Source organism: Xenopus laevis, chromosome 1L, assembly GCF_017654675.1.
Source record: "Xenopus laevis strain J_2021 chromosome 1L, Xenopus_laevis_v10.1, whole genome shotgun sequence".
NCBI lineage: Eukaryota > Metazoa > Chordata > Amphibia > Anura > Pipidae > Xenopus > Xenopus laevis.
This window is the reverse complement of record NC_054371.1, coordinates 233,415,012-233,430,596: the sequence shown is the minus strand read 5'-3', so window position 1 is coordinate 233,430,596 and position 15,585 is coordinate 233,415,012.

Sequence of the window (15,585 nt, the reverse complement as noted above, 5' to 3'; positions counted from 1 at the left end):
TTACTTCTACTAATACCTATAACTACACTCACTCTACTACTACTCATACCTCTAACTACACTCACTTTACTACTACTCACACCTCTAACTACACTCACTTTACTACTACTCACACCTCTAACTACACTCACTTTACTACTACTCACACCTCTAACTACAGTCACTTTACTACTACTCATACCTCTAACTACACTCACTTTACTTCTACTCACACCTTTAACTACACTCACTTTACTACTACTCACACCTCTATCTACACTCACTTTACTACTACTCACACCTCTAACTACACTCACTTTACTACTACTCATACCTCTAACTACACTCACTTTACTTCTACTCATACCTCTAACTACACTCACTTTACTACTACTCACACCTCTAACTACACTCACTTTACTACTACTCATACCTCTAACTACACTCACTTTACTTCTACTCACACCTCTATCTACACTCATTTTACTACTACTCACACCTCTATCTACACTCACTCTACTTATACTCATACCTCTAACTACACTCACTTTACTACTACTCATACCTCTAACTACACTCACTTTACTTCTACTCACACCTCTAACTACACTCACTTTACTACTACTCATACCTCTAACTACACTCACTTTACTTCTACTCACACCTCTAACTACACTCATTTTACTACTACTACTCACACCTCTATCTACACTCACTCTACTTATACTCATACCTCTAACTACACTCACTCTACTTCTACTCACACCTCTAACTACACTCACTCTACTTCTACTCACACCTCTAACTACACTCACTCTACTTCTACTCATACCTCTAACTACACTAACTACTTCTACTCATACCTCTAACTACACTCACTCTACATCTACTCATACCTCTAACTATACTTACTCTACTTCTACTCATACCTCTAACTACACTCACTTTACTACTACTCACACCTCTAACTACACTCACTTTACTACTACTCACACCTCTAACTACACTCACTTTACTACTACCACACCTCTAACTACACTCACTTTACTACTACTCATACCGCTAACTACACTCACTTTACTACTACTCATACTTCTAACTACACTCATTTTACTACTACTCACACCTCTAACTACACTCACTTTACTACTACTCATACCTCTAACTACACTCACTTTACTTCTACTAATACCTCTAACTACACTCACTCTACTTCTACTAATAACTCTAACTACACTCACTCTACTTCTACTCATACCTCTAACTACACTAACTACTTCTACTCATACCTCTAACTACACTCACTCTACTTCTACTCATACCTCTAAATACACTCACTCTACTTCTACTCATACCTCTAACTACACTCATTCTACTTCTACTCATACCTGTAACTACACTCACTCTACTTTTACTCACACCTCTACACGCACTCTACTTCTACTCATGCCTCTAACTACACTCACTCTACTTATACTCACACCTCTAACTACACTCACTCTACTTCTACTCACACCTCTACACTCACTCTACTTCTACTCATGCCTCTAACTACACTCACTCTACTTCTACTCATACCTCTAACTACACTAACTACTTCTACTCATACCTCTAACTACACTCACTCTACTTCTACTCATACCTCTAAATACACTCACTCTACTTCTACTCATACCTCTAACTACACTCATTCTACTTCTACTCATACCTGTAGCTACACTCACTCTACTTTTACTCACACCTCTACACTCACTCTACTTCTACTCATACCTCTAACTACACTAACTACTTCTACTCATACCTCTAACTACACTCACTCTACTTCTACTCATACCTCTAAATACACTCACTCTACTTCTACTCATACCTCTAACTACACTCACTCTACTTATACTCACACCTCTAACTACACTCACAGGGGATATGATCACTATATATAAATATATAAGGGGATATGATCACTATATATAAATATATAAGGGGGATATGATCACTATATATAAATATATAAGAGGGATATGATCACTATATATAAATATATAAGGGGGATACGATCACTATATATAAATATATAAGAGGGATATGATCACTATATATAAATATATAAGGGGGATATGATCACTATATATAAATATATAAGGGGATATGATCACTATATATAAATATATAATCACTATATATAAATATATAAGGGACAGCAATGAAATAGAAAAAGTACAGAGAAGAGCGACTAAGTAATGATATGCTATATTCACCAGTAGCTCCTCCCAGCAGACAGGAGGGAGCCAATGAGATTAGAGGAGGGAAAGGGGTGTTACAGGGAGAGCTGGGAAGTGAATCAGTGGTACAGGCTGATACATTAGATAGGTACAAGGAAGGGTTGGATGCTTTATTCACCAGTAGTAGTTCCTCCCAGCAGACAGGAGGGAGCCAATGAGATTAGAGGAGGGAAAGGGGTGTTACAGGGAGAGCTGGGAAGTGAATCAGTGGTACAGGCTGATACATTAGATAGGTACAAGGAAGGGTCGGATGCTTTATTCACCAGTAGCTCCTCCCAGCAGACAGGAGGGAGCCAATGAGATTAGAGGAGGGAAAGGGGTGTTACAGGGAGAGCTGGGAAGTGAATCAGGGGTACAGGCTGATACATTAGATAGGTACAAGGAACAGGTACCGAGCCCTGGGGGACCCCACTAAGAACCTTACTCCAAGTAGAGAATGTCCCATTAACAACCACCCTCTGTACCCGATCCTGTAGCCAGTTTCCTATCCATGTGCAAACGACTTCATTAAGCCCAACAGACCTTAGTTTAGAAAGCAGTCGTTTGTGGGGCACAGTATCAAACGCTTTGGCAAAATCCAAATAGATCTACTGCCCCCCCCACTGTCCAGAATCTTACTTACCTCATCATAAAAAGCAATCAAATTAGTCTGACATGACCTATCCTTCATAAAGCCATGCTGATTGCTGCTCATAATGACATTCACTAGGACAACATTTTGAATGTGATCCCTTAACAAGCCTTTTAAATAATTTGCCCACAACAGATGTCAGACTTACTGGCCTATAATTGCCAGGCTGAGATCGTAATGGTCAAAGATCATCAACCCTCTAGTATAGAGAAGTTTTAGAAAATGGATATAGCTGCTGGTATAACAATTAGTTGCATTGTCAGTCAAGCCCTATTGGTGGTGGTACAATGTCATATGGTGTGGGGTGCAGTGAGACTTTATCAGAAGTGGTTGGGCCCACTATGGCCTCATTAGAAGGTGTTGAACATATAGTGGCATCACAAGATAAAGTCATATCTCAGCCTTAGGTAAATCTAGCCACAGAAGACCCTGTATCAGCAGGGGACCAAATTAAGAAGTTTGGTTAGGGGGGGGTCTGTGAAGATGAAAGAGAAGGTAAAAACAACATGGCTACTGTTCCAGTTATATATCTAATGTATATAACATTCTCTCACCCAGGGATAGATCTATGGCCTTCTCTAGTCTCTCGTCATCAGATGGAGACATATTTTTCCTTCAGAAGACTCAATTGGCCCCCAGGGCTGACTTTGCCTCATTAATATCTATCTGGACGCAGGATAGTGACTAGAGTCATCAGAACAGAAGGATATTCCTTAATAATATCACCCAGCAGACAGGTCATACTTACTACTGTGTAGTCTAATCATCTGGATATGGACTTTATTGGGGCAGGTGAGACCTTCATGGATTACGTGAGAAGGCTGTCTTTCTTTTGCGGGGCTTCTTCTGTCCCAGTCAGAAATAAAGGCCTATGGTAGCATAATGCAGATTCCCTGATGAGGCAATTAGCTCAGCATTACTTCATGGTTCTTCTTCAGAGCAAGAGTGATTGGGTTGAGTTTTATGAATCGGGGTCATTGTGTTCAGAGAACGTCAAAACTCTCTTAAGGAAGCTTCTGTGCCAAGGGAGGGAGAGAAATAGAAAATTTTCCTTGTCCCTATGAAAGAAGCTGGAGGTCTGTATTTGAGACGAGGTGAATGGGACAAAGTTGACCTTGCTGAAGGTCAAGATCAGTATCATCAGTACTTTTTCATTCACTGGTCAGAATTACAGACTACCAGAGAGGGCATCCTTAGTGTTGTGAGATCGGACTGACTGATTACTTGGATCTGACCCCAAGTCCTGGTACTTATAATGTGAATTTTCCTCTGGAAGGAGAGATCATGGAAGCTGAGGTAAGGACAGCTATTGACAGCCTTCATAAAAAAAAAGGTGCCAGGCCCAGATGGCCTAACAGCTAAGACTTTCAAAGAATATGTAGGGGCCCATGGGGTTAATCTGCCCCTATGGTTTTAAGGCACCACCCTTTTCTCAGTTACCAGGCAAAATCCTGTGCAGCGGAGTGTTATTGGTCAAGAGGTGTAATGACAACTTCCTGCCACACTGTACTTGTGTGTCCAGTCCTGAGGAAGGAGGCTGATTAGCAAGCCGCTGAAAACTACTCTGAGGCCTCTGGGTTGATGAGTAACTAAATGATTAAGTCGGAGGCTTTTTGGGCAGTACACCTGACTTTTAGTTACTGTATTTACATGTGTTCACCTGCCCCATCCCACATAAAGATCCTGGGGATGAGGTTTGGGAGGGAAGACAATTGCAGACTAAATTGGGATGAGAAACTGGATGGCGGAACAGCAAAGGTCCAGCGATGGAAGGGATGGAGACTGGCCTACAGGGAAAGGGTGAAGCTCATCAAGGCCTACCTGGTCCCTGAGTTGTTGTTTGTAGCGTACGTGTATCCATTGCCAGAATCTCTCTACTCCAGGGTCCACAGTCTGTTTTTCCAGTTGATCTGGGGACACAGGCTGAATCCAGTTAAGGGGAGATAATGTACCTGCAGTGGAAGGAGGGGGGTTGGGCATGTTGTGCCCAGTGGCTTTCTTTGGGTCACTTTTCCTGAAGTTTAAGTTTGGGGATTTGGCCCAAGGAAATGATTCCCTGTGGGAAGTCTGTATCAGGAACTGGGTATCGCCTTTTGTAGATCTTTTGGCCAGTTGGGCGCTACCCCAGATAATATAGTGAAGGCAGCTCTGGCTCAGTTGAGTTTCCTGAAGGGAATTGAGATAAAGAGGTCATCATCATATCAGAACCTATGGCGAGGGGTGAACCTTACTCTTTCATCTTCATGATCCCTGGCACTGATACTGCTCCTCTCTCTTTCTGTAGGTGCAGCTTTCTGTCACATGGGAGAATCTATTCACATATAAATATAAAGAAAGTGTGATGTTTTTGTTGGGTGATGGAATCTGGAGGAGATTGATCCAGGAAAGACTTTTCCGAAATGCTCATTTGGGTTTGTGGGGGGGGGGAAGGACATATGGACAAACCAAGACTTTGCAAACTGGCCTTTGATTTGGTGCGTTTCATGGAAAGTTGCTAATGGACAGAGGGATGGACTCTGCAGGCTGGAGGGTGTATGGAAGGGTTTATGGGACTTTTTTGTGAACTGCTTATGAAATATTGATTATTTTATGTAAACTAATTTTAAAAATAAAAAAATCCTATATATTAGGCACCTATCTATTCTTACCAATCCCTATTTCTGTATGGAAATGAGAGAGAGCAGGTGTAATCTGATGTCTCTGCATGACCAGCAGAAGCCCAGGATCTTGTGGCTCTGTGGAGTCTGCTTCAGTACTCCAGGCCCAGGCTTTAGGGCCTAGCCTGGAGGAAAGTTTGCAGCCTGATTCAAGCTTTAACATCTCAGAGTTTGAATCTGTGGAACAACTGTCAGCTGCTGGGGTGAGTATGGAGGAGTCTCCAGCTGGATCCCACAGACATTGTGGTGCAGTGGAAGCCCAGGCAGGTGAGAAGAACATGGAGCCCCAGGCCCTGCAACCTGCCTGGCAGAACTCAGAGAAGCAAGGGGAGCACAAAGCCTGAAGCTGGAGGTGACGGTGCAGAAGTGAGGAGGAGTGAGAGGACAGAGACAAAGAGGTGCAGCTGATCTGACCCCTGGGGCAGCTGAGGAGAATGAGTAGTAAATCTTCTTCTGATAAATGTAAGAAACTCCAGCGTTCTGCCTCTGTGGCTGCTTTACCTGATGTCACTGCAGTGAGGGGAGAAGGGACATTGTGTGGGAAAAAGCAAGGTGGGGTTAAAGCTGTATGGCGTTTGATGTAAAGGATGTCGACAAACAAGAAAAGGAGAAACAGGACCTTAAAACGTGTCCCCAAGTTACATCAGTGACCCCAAAGAGCCTCAGCCTAACTCAGGAAGAATTTCCTCCATTGTCACCAGGAGTGAGACAACAAGAACCATCAGAGAACCAGAGGCCACAAGAGGAAGTTATTCCAGCAATGGAAGTATCGTCCAATCAGTCAGCTGCAAGTGGCGTGTCTGGGGTGGTACATGGAGATGAGTCCGGTGTGAATTCTGGCATGTCTGTAGCGGTGCTTGGAGAAGCGAGTGCTCACAGTGACCCAGTGGTGATGGGCGCACAAGAGGTGTTGGTGGTGGTTTTTAAGAGTCTGGGAATACTGGGCATAAAAAAAGCACAGCAGGCACATGGTGCTGAGGGCCAAAAATCTACTGAGCAAGCTACATCTTCTGGGGACCCTAGAGCTTCATCTTCTGGGGTGGACCCTAAGGCTTCATCTTCTGGGGTGGACCCTAAGGCTTCATCTTCTGGGGTGGACCCTAGAGCTTCATCTTCTGGGGACCCTAGAGCTTCATCTTCTGGGGACCCTAGAGCTTCATCTTCTGGGGTGGACCCTAAAGCCTCAGGAAAGTTCTGGGAGAGGAGGAGATTATTCTCTCCACACTTCCATTCCAGTGTTTCTGGCTGGAGATTTCAACCAGGTATTAAGGCCACAAGATAGGACGGGAACTAGAGTAAATAACTCTGAAGGCTTCCTTAACCGTATCATCCAGCAGGCAGACCTAGTGTATGTTGCTATGTGCAATGGTCGTGTTGGCAGGAACACTTACCTTTGTGCAGGGAGGTCCAGTCGCCTTCATATGGCCTTTGTAAGAAGGGGGAGTCATTGACTGATGTGCGTGAGCAGCCTGTGGAATACTCTGACCACTTTGCAGTTTCTTTCCTGTGGGGGCTTCTTCCATCCCGAGTAGGGGGAGAGGGCTGTGGAGGCTTAGCACCAGTATCCTGGCGGAGGAGTCATCAAAGCGTATCTTTAGGTGAGATTGAGAGGGTTGACTTTTATGACTCTGTGTCATTGTGGTGGGAGGATGCCAAGGAGTCCTTCCGAACTCTCTTCTGTACATAGGGAGGGAGAGAAATACAAAAGACACCTGTCCCTACGAAAGAAGTTGGAAGCCTGTATTTCAGATGGGGTGGATGGGTCAAAGCTGAACCAGCTGAAGGCTGAGATCAGGCGGCATCAGTACAGATCTTTGGTTCTGGAGAGGGATTATGGGCGTTTTCACTCACTGGACCCTTTTCAGTATTATCGAGAGTTAGTGACCGGCCTCATGGACACCTCAGGGTAAGTTGCAGACTACCAGGGAGGGCATCCTGGGTGTTGTGAGGTCTTACTATGCCGACCTTTTCCGGAACAAGGCTTTGGATGGGGAAAGGCTGACTGACTTTTTGGAGGCGACCCCAAGGCCTGATACATCTAATTTGGACTTTTCCCTTTTGGAAGCAGAAATCACAGAGGCCAAGGTAAGAACAGCTATTGACAGTCTTCATAGAAAGAGAGCGCCGGGCCCAAATGGCGAGTTTTATAAGACCTTCAAAGATGAGTTGGCCCCGGTCCTCCTGGAGGTCTTTAGAGACAGCCTGGTAGAGGGCATCTTGCCCCCCTGCTTTCAAAAGGTAAGGATCCAGAGAACTGGAGGCCTATTGCCCTTCTCAATAATGATAGGAAGATTCTCGCGAGGGTACTTTTTGACAGACTTATTCAGTTACGTTATTGTCAGGCTTTCAATTCGGCACGTTGAAAGGGTGGGGCATCTTTGGGGCTCTTCTTACTATCAGGGAGACCTTAGAAGTATGCAAAGCTCAGAACAAGGGCTGCTACTTTGTCTCTTTGGATCAAGCTGAGCTTGAGAAAAGGCCATAGAGCCTGAAACGTCGCTGTATCCAGATCATTGGCAAATGTGCTTAATAAAGGCTTTTTATTCTTAAACATAAACCAGTGCTGTGCTTCAAGTCTTCTAGAGATGTGTATAGTCTTAATGTTCCCGTCTTAAACAACTTGACTTATACAGAGTCAGCCTATGGGGTTTCTGTCAGGCAACATCTACTGGTCCGTGAGACCCTCTACATTATCATTGCAGCAGAGGTGCAGGAGATCCTTTGGCTGTTCTGGTGCTTCTCCTGGTAACATTGTGAGGGCAACTCTGGCTCAGTTGAGTTTCCTGAAGGAAAATGAGATAAGAAGGTCTGTGGCTAATGGAAAGCGATGGCAATGGCTGCACCTTCCTCATTCATAAACTTGCCATCTTGTTATACACTGTATAGAAACTGTTGTATTGGTATTTATATTGTCTCCCACACTCTCATACTGCTCTCCTTGTATCCTCAGGGTGATGGCAGAGATATTGCACAGCACAGAGTATGAGCAGAGAGATGTCCTGCAAATTATTTCTTTTGTTACTCATTCAATTCTGGAAAAGGGTGGGACAGTTTGGATATTGTTTTTGTGTTGGGTGGTATAAAGGCCATATGGACAAAAACAAGACTTTGCAAGTTTGGCCTTGTGAATTGGTGGGTTGGACTGTTGCCTATGGACAGAGGGATGGACTCTGCGGGCAGGAGGGTGTATGGGTGGGTTTGTTGGTTTTTTGATTTTCTGATTTGTTACGTAAGTGTAGTTTTTTTATAATAAAAATCCCTATATATTAGCTACCTATCTAGTGCTACCAATCCCTATGTCTGTAGGGAAATATAAGTGGGAAAGGCAGGGGAGTAGAGCATGCTGGGATATGAGAGGAGGGGCTGTGGAAGAGTTCAGGAGAGCATGCTGGGAGCAGTGAGGAGGAGGACAATAGGGAGACAGGAGTAGGAATAGGGGGACATTTATAGAGAATGGGATTAGGGAGAGACTCAGAAGGTGACTGGGAGATGGATCAGGACTGGTTTAGATGAAGATTTGAAAGTCACATTCCCAGAGTCCCTGACACGTGTGACTACTTGCTGACAGCAGAGAGATTATCAGACCAAATCTGGCCTCGTTCCTCTCACAGAGCAGGTGTTTTGCCTTTAGAGTTGATGGAAATCTGCTCTGTAAAACCTGATGTCTCTCTGCATGTACTGCCTGAACTGTCTATTCTGTTTCACCCTGCCCTATAATTGTGTTCTCATTCTGCACTTTAACTCTGCTCTTCTCTATCTTAATACTCTCTGCACTCTGTCTGTGCCGTCTCTCCTGACACTAACTCTTATCTCCTGCACCCTCACTGAACTCTTTATCTCCTCAGGTCTCCTCTAGGTGTGTCTCCTTCCATGCCATCTCTTGGGTGTCTCTTTTGCTGTCTCCTTTGATGCCCTCTGAGGTGTCTCTGCTCAGGTGTCCTGCTCCTTGAGTGTTCTGTTAGAAGAATCTTCTCCTGTGACCTCCTCAGTGTTTTCTCAGGAGTTTACAGTGTCTTCTTGACTGGGTCTCATTAGGGACCATGTCTCCAGGTGGTCTCTCATACTTCCTCTTGCGCATGTCTCTTAAATGACTCCTTCTTGGGTGCAGTGATTTAGAGTCTTCCGTTTGGGACCCAAGGAAGTAGATTACTGGGAATAAATGGGAGTTAATTAGTATAGACACCCCTCCTTGCCACTAAAGCACTCACCCCTGGACCTCCCCAAATGCCTCAACCTTTCCATCTTACATTCAGCTTCTCAGTTCTACAGGTTATTTTCTGTGCCCAATAACTCAAGCCAATGTGCCAATTGTTCAGTGTCCAGCCCCAGTGCTGACAGTTGTACCCCAGTCTCCCTCTTAGTATCCCCCCAAATCAATAAGAGCTGCTGTTGTTCAGACAGTGTTTCCTGATTGGCCCAGATTGTCATTGGCACCAGCTGTTCCCTCATTCCGTCAGTGATTCCCTAGAGAGGCCGATGTATCCGGAATATCCCACTGTTTATATATTCACCAACGTGCAATGGGGGGGGTCTGTAGCCATAGAAATTGAGATTCCAGTAGGGGAAGATATTGGGGGGACACAGGGCTCCCCTGAGCAGAGAGATATGTCTTTGTATTTTATTTGGTGGTGTTTGCGCCCCATTTCCATGCTGTTTCCTAGTTACGGCCCATCCCGCCCCTTTGGCTCACACTATATGAGTGACACGGAGGGGACAGGTGAGGGGGTGCACTTGTGTTTTGTCCTTCCCGTCCCCTATCTGTTTCCAGTTCTGAACTTACTGATGAATTCCATCACATGCCCCTCCTCCCGAGCAGCCCCTCCCCCTACATCCATCCCTGTGGGACATGTTTCTTTTATAGGAACTGGGATGACAAGGGGATTATCTGCACTTTATTTAACTTTACTTGATATGCCCATCCCCCGGCCACAGAGCATTTCACCTGCTGCAGAGCATTGCACTTCCACCTCTCCTCCTGCAGAACATCTCACCCAAGAGACCTGCTTATCGTATTATTACAATTGTATCTCAGTGCAGAGGCTGAGAATTCTGTTCTCTCTGCCAAAAGCCTCTTATTTAATTACGTTTCAGAAACTCTTATTAGTTACAATTGTATCTCAGTGCAGGTGCTGAGTATTCTGGCTTCTCTGCCAAAAGCCTCTTATTTAATTCAGTTTCAGAAACGTATTAGTTACACTTGTATCTCAGTGCAGGTACAGATATATTTCAGAAACTTCGGAACTTTTTCTGGGGTCAGTACTAGTGACCCGACCCGCCCGATACTCTTGTAGGGAGGTGCTCCCTGTCTCTGGCTTTCCTGGGGCCAGATATTAGATTGCAAGCTGTAGGGCTCTTTACAGTGAAGTATAGAGGGTATAATTACAGAAGGTGCATAACGAGCAGCAGCAGAGTTTCCTATTCGCTCAGCACTAATGAGCAGCACAATTGTAGCTAATGAGCTCGCTGTGCCCCTGACACCCGCCTGAACTCGGCACATTCACTTCTATGTCGCTGGTCTGGTGCCACTAACACTAAATCAAACTCTAGGGTTTTTCATTGATACACTGCCCACCGGGATCTACTCACTCTCTACTACAGGTGCTGGTTCTCCATTGACTGGGACGGTCCAACAGCAACTTTTATTCACGGATCATCACACGTTTCTGCAGTGGGGAAAGTGCCCCTTCTTTTTATTTGTTTATTTCACCCCCCACATCAATGTTTCGGGGGGGACAATCCTGATGAAGGAGGTTGTTTTAACTGATTTCCTACCTGCATTGGGGAGTCAGGGAAGGGCAGGAGAGCTTCTCCATCTCATATTGGAAGTATATCTGATCATTTTGAATCTGATGCCAGAAATATGTTTCCAAACAGTTGGGGAATGGGTCACACGTTGGACCAACTCTTCTTTCCCAACTCTCTGGTCAGGTACATCAGGGGCCACCGACTTACTCAGTAGGGAACCTCGCTGGTGTCATACGTGCAGAATGGAATTTGATTTTCTCTTGCTGAAATAACATGGATGTAGCTCCCCGTGTCATGTGCACTAATGCTGGAGAATTAAGTACAAATGAGTCTGATCTTTCCCTTTAACCCAAGTTATTATTATTCCCAATGAACTAATTGGAGTTTGGGGTTTGATGGGGCAGAACCTGGATCTTTGATGTGAGTGTGTTGGGTTTGTACTGAGCTTGTTATTAACTCTATGGGAATGTCACGGTCGGCACCCAACACCAGAACAAACACCAGGCACCCTGGTCTGGGCTCGTGCTTCACCAGTAGTGTGACCACCTTTGGCCTCGGGAGGAGCCTCAGCTACTTGGATGCCACCAGGACTTTAACGAGAGGTGCAAGACTAGAGGTTCTGGATAGACAGAGGGACACGAATGTAGAGCAAAGTCTTTGGGCAGAAGGTCGTAGTACAAGGCGTTAGGCAATAGAGTAGTCAGATCAGGCCGGGTCGGGGCAGGCAGAGAATAAACGTAGTCAGGCAGGCAAGGGTCAAACCAGGAAATCAATCAGAGGGTTAATCAGAAGAGGTAGTCGGTATTCAGACAGGGGTCAGGATCCAGAGGTCAGAATAGTAAAAAGTCAGGCAGGGGTCACAAGAGGAATCACAAACAGGTTCAGACAGAAATAACTTAAGCTCAGAAGCACCAGGAACAAATCCTATCAGGGACAAAGAAAAATTGGCTGAGCTCCCTTAAATAGCCATTTGAATTTAGCGCGTCTGTGCGTTGTCGTCATCATGCCAGCGCGCTCGCGTATATAAATCCTGTGAGACACGGGCGCGCGCGTCCTAAGTAGCCGCAATGGTGGCCGAAGAGGAGCGGCGCGCCGGGCGTCCCCGCCACACCACTAGACCACCAGGTAAATTCTTCACATTACCCCCCTCTCTAGGGGGGGCCACTGGACCCCCAGGCTTACCAGGAAATTTGGTGTGGAATTGCTTCCTAAAACGGTCAGCTTTGATGTCTTCTACTGAGACCCAAAAGTTCTCCTCAGGACCAAAGCCCTTCCTCTTAGTGAGATATTGAAGTTTAGCTCGGGAATCGAGGAATCGAGGAACTCCTGGATCTCAAATTCAGGCTGACCTTCAACCAATACTGGGGAGGAACAGACAAATGTTGAACATGAGTGGCAGGTTTCAGGAGGGAGACATGAAAAGAATTAGAAATTTAAAAATTAGCAGGTAACTGAAGACGAACAGAGCATGGGTTAATTATCGCAGTGATGGGGTATGGACCTATGAACCTGGGACCCAGTTTGGGAAAGGGAACCTTCAACTTAATATGTTTGGTGGATAACCTCACTGAGTCTCCTATTTTATACTGGGGGGCCTCCCTATGGGATTTATCAGCAGCTTTCTTTTGAGCAGATGTGGCTGCAGCAAGAGACTCATGCAATGGGTCGCATTATTATATGCAAATTCTGCCCAGGGTAACAGTTCAGACCATGAGGACTGATTACCAGACACATAACACCTGAGATACTGCTCAAGAGACTGGTTCACTCTTTTGGTTTGACCGTTGGTTCGGGGGTGATAAGCAGTGGAAAAAGATAACTCAATCCCTATCAAAGAACAGAAAGCACGCTAAAAGTTCGAGACAAACTGAACCCCCCTGTCAGAAACAATATTTTCAGGAAAACCATGTAACTTAAAAATATGAGTAATGAATAGATCAGCCAAGGTTTTAGCAGAAGGGAGGTGTGGAAGGGGAATAAAATGGCCCATCTTACTGAACCTATCCACCACCACCCAAATCACAGTCTTCCCCTGGGAAGGGGGCAAATCCACAATGAAGTCCATCGAAAGATGGGACCAAGGTTTCTCTGGAATTGGTGAAGGAATTAACAGACCCTGGGAAGAGTTATGAGATGATTTTGACCTTTGACAGATCGGACAGGAATTAACAAAGGCCTTTGCATCCTATTTGAAAGAAGATCACCAGACATAGCGGGATAACAGAGACACCGTCTTAGTAATGCCCGGATGCCCCGCCATCTTAGAATCATGAACAACTTCCCAGAGGGAGAATCTACCGGAGCAGATGCTTGAACAGGGGACAATAAGGAGGAAAGGTCAGATTCTAGTGCTGCTACAATTACCTCCCTGGGGATGATGGGGATGCACTCGCTAGACCCTGAGGAATCGGACTCGAAGCTTCTAGAGAGGGCATCCACTTTGGTATTCTTGGAACCAGGCCTAAACGTTAAAGAGAAATTGAACCTGGTGAAGAATAGCGCCCATCTGGCCTGCCTAGGATTTAGTCACTTGGCCGACTCAATATACAGAAGATTTTAATGATCAGTATAGACCGTGATCACATGTTTTGCTCCCTCCAGCAGATGCCGCCATTCCTCAAAGGCCCATTTAACAGCCAACAATTCTCTATTTCCGATGTCATAGTTGATCTCGGCAGGAGAAAATTTCTTAGAGAAGAATGCACAGGGATGCACCTTGTTGGTTGTTGGATGCCTTTGAGAAAGGACTGCCCCTGCCCCAACTTCAGAAGCATCTACCTCTACTATAAAAGGAAGCGCAGTGTCGGGGTGTCGAAGAATGGGGGCAGAACTGAATTCCTTTTTGAGGAAGTCAAAAGCTTGTACAGCTTCAGGGGGCCAAATGCTGGGTCAGCACCCTTCTTAGTCAAATCAGTAATGGGGGCCACAATTAGGGAACATTTTTTAATAAACTAACGATAATAGTTTGCAAACCCTAGGAACCTTTGGGTAGCACGCAACGATTGGGGTTGGGTCCAATCCAGTACAGCTCTCACTTTGCCTGAATCCATCTCAAGACCCTTGCTGGAAATATTAAACCCCAAAAACTAAACTGAAGTAACCTCAAAGATACATTTCTCCAGTTTTGCATAAAGATTACTCTCCCTGAGTCTGCACAGGACCTCACTAACATGATTTCTATGTTCACCCAAGTTAGAGGAGAAAATTAAAATATCGTCAAGATAGACCACTACGAATATCCCCAGCAGGTCCCGAAAGATGTCGTTGACAAATTCTTGGAACACTTTGGGTGCGTTACAGAGACCAAAGGGCATTACAAGATATTCGTAGTGGCCGTCCCTGGTGTTAAATGCAGTTTTCCACTCATCCTCCTCCCTAATGCGTATGAGGTTATAAGCGCCCTTAAGATCAAGCTTGGAATTGATCTTAGCACCCTTAACCTGGTCAAATAATTCAGAAATTAAAGGGAGGGGATAGTGTTTTTTTATAGTGATCTTATTGAGACCCCTATAATCTATACAGGGGCGCACACCACCATCTTTTTTCCCAACAAAAAAACCCCCCGCCCCCGCTGGGGAACTAGAAGGACTGATGAACCCTCTTTCTAGGTTATCCTTTATATACTCTTTCATTCATTGCCTGGGCTTCCGGCAAGGAAAGAGGGTATGTTCTACCCGAGGGGGAGTAGACCCAGGAATTAGATCAATTGGGCAGTCATACTGCCTGTGTGGGGGTGAGGTCTCTGCAGCTTTCTAAGAAAACACATCAACAAAGTCAGAGTCAGCTGCAGGGAAACCCTCAAGAATAGTAGTTACACTATGGAGGAGATTCAGGACCCTTGACAATTTAGGCCCCAACTAAGAACCTCCCTGGTTACCTAATCAATATGTGGGTTGTGTTTTTACAACCACGGCAACCCCAAAATAAGAGGAGAGGAAGCACCTTCAATGATGTAAAAGGGTATTTCCTCACAATGGAAGTTGTTAATACTCATAGACAAAGAGATGGTCTTCTTAGACACTAAAGCAGCATCCAAAAAATTCCCCTCAGCCCGAGTCTATAAAAGCAGACACCAGAATTGAGCCCGTAGGCCAGGTAAGTTTGACCGGTAACAACACTTTGGAGGCAGATAGGGGAGAGGAAATTCCTGCACCCAAATAGAGCTCCCCTTCTCCATTTAAGCTTCGGAGTTTCCCGGCCTCATGGGACATTGGTTTAAGAAATGACCCTTCCCCCCACAGTATATACAAAGAACCAAAGATCGCCTGCGGGCCTTTTCCTCAGGAGTTAGATG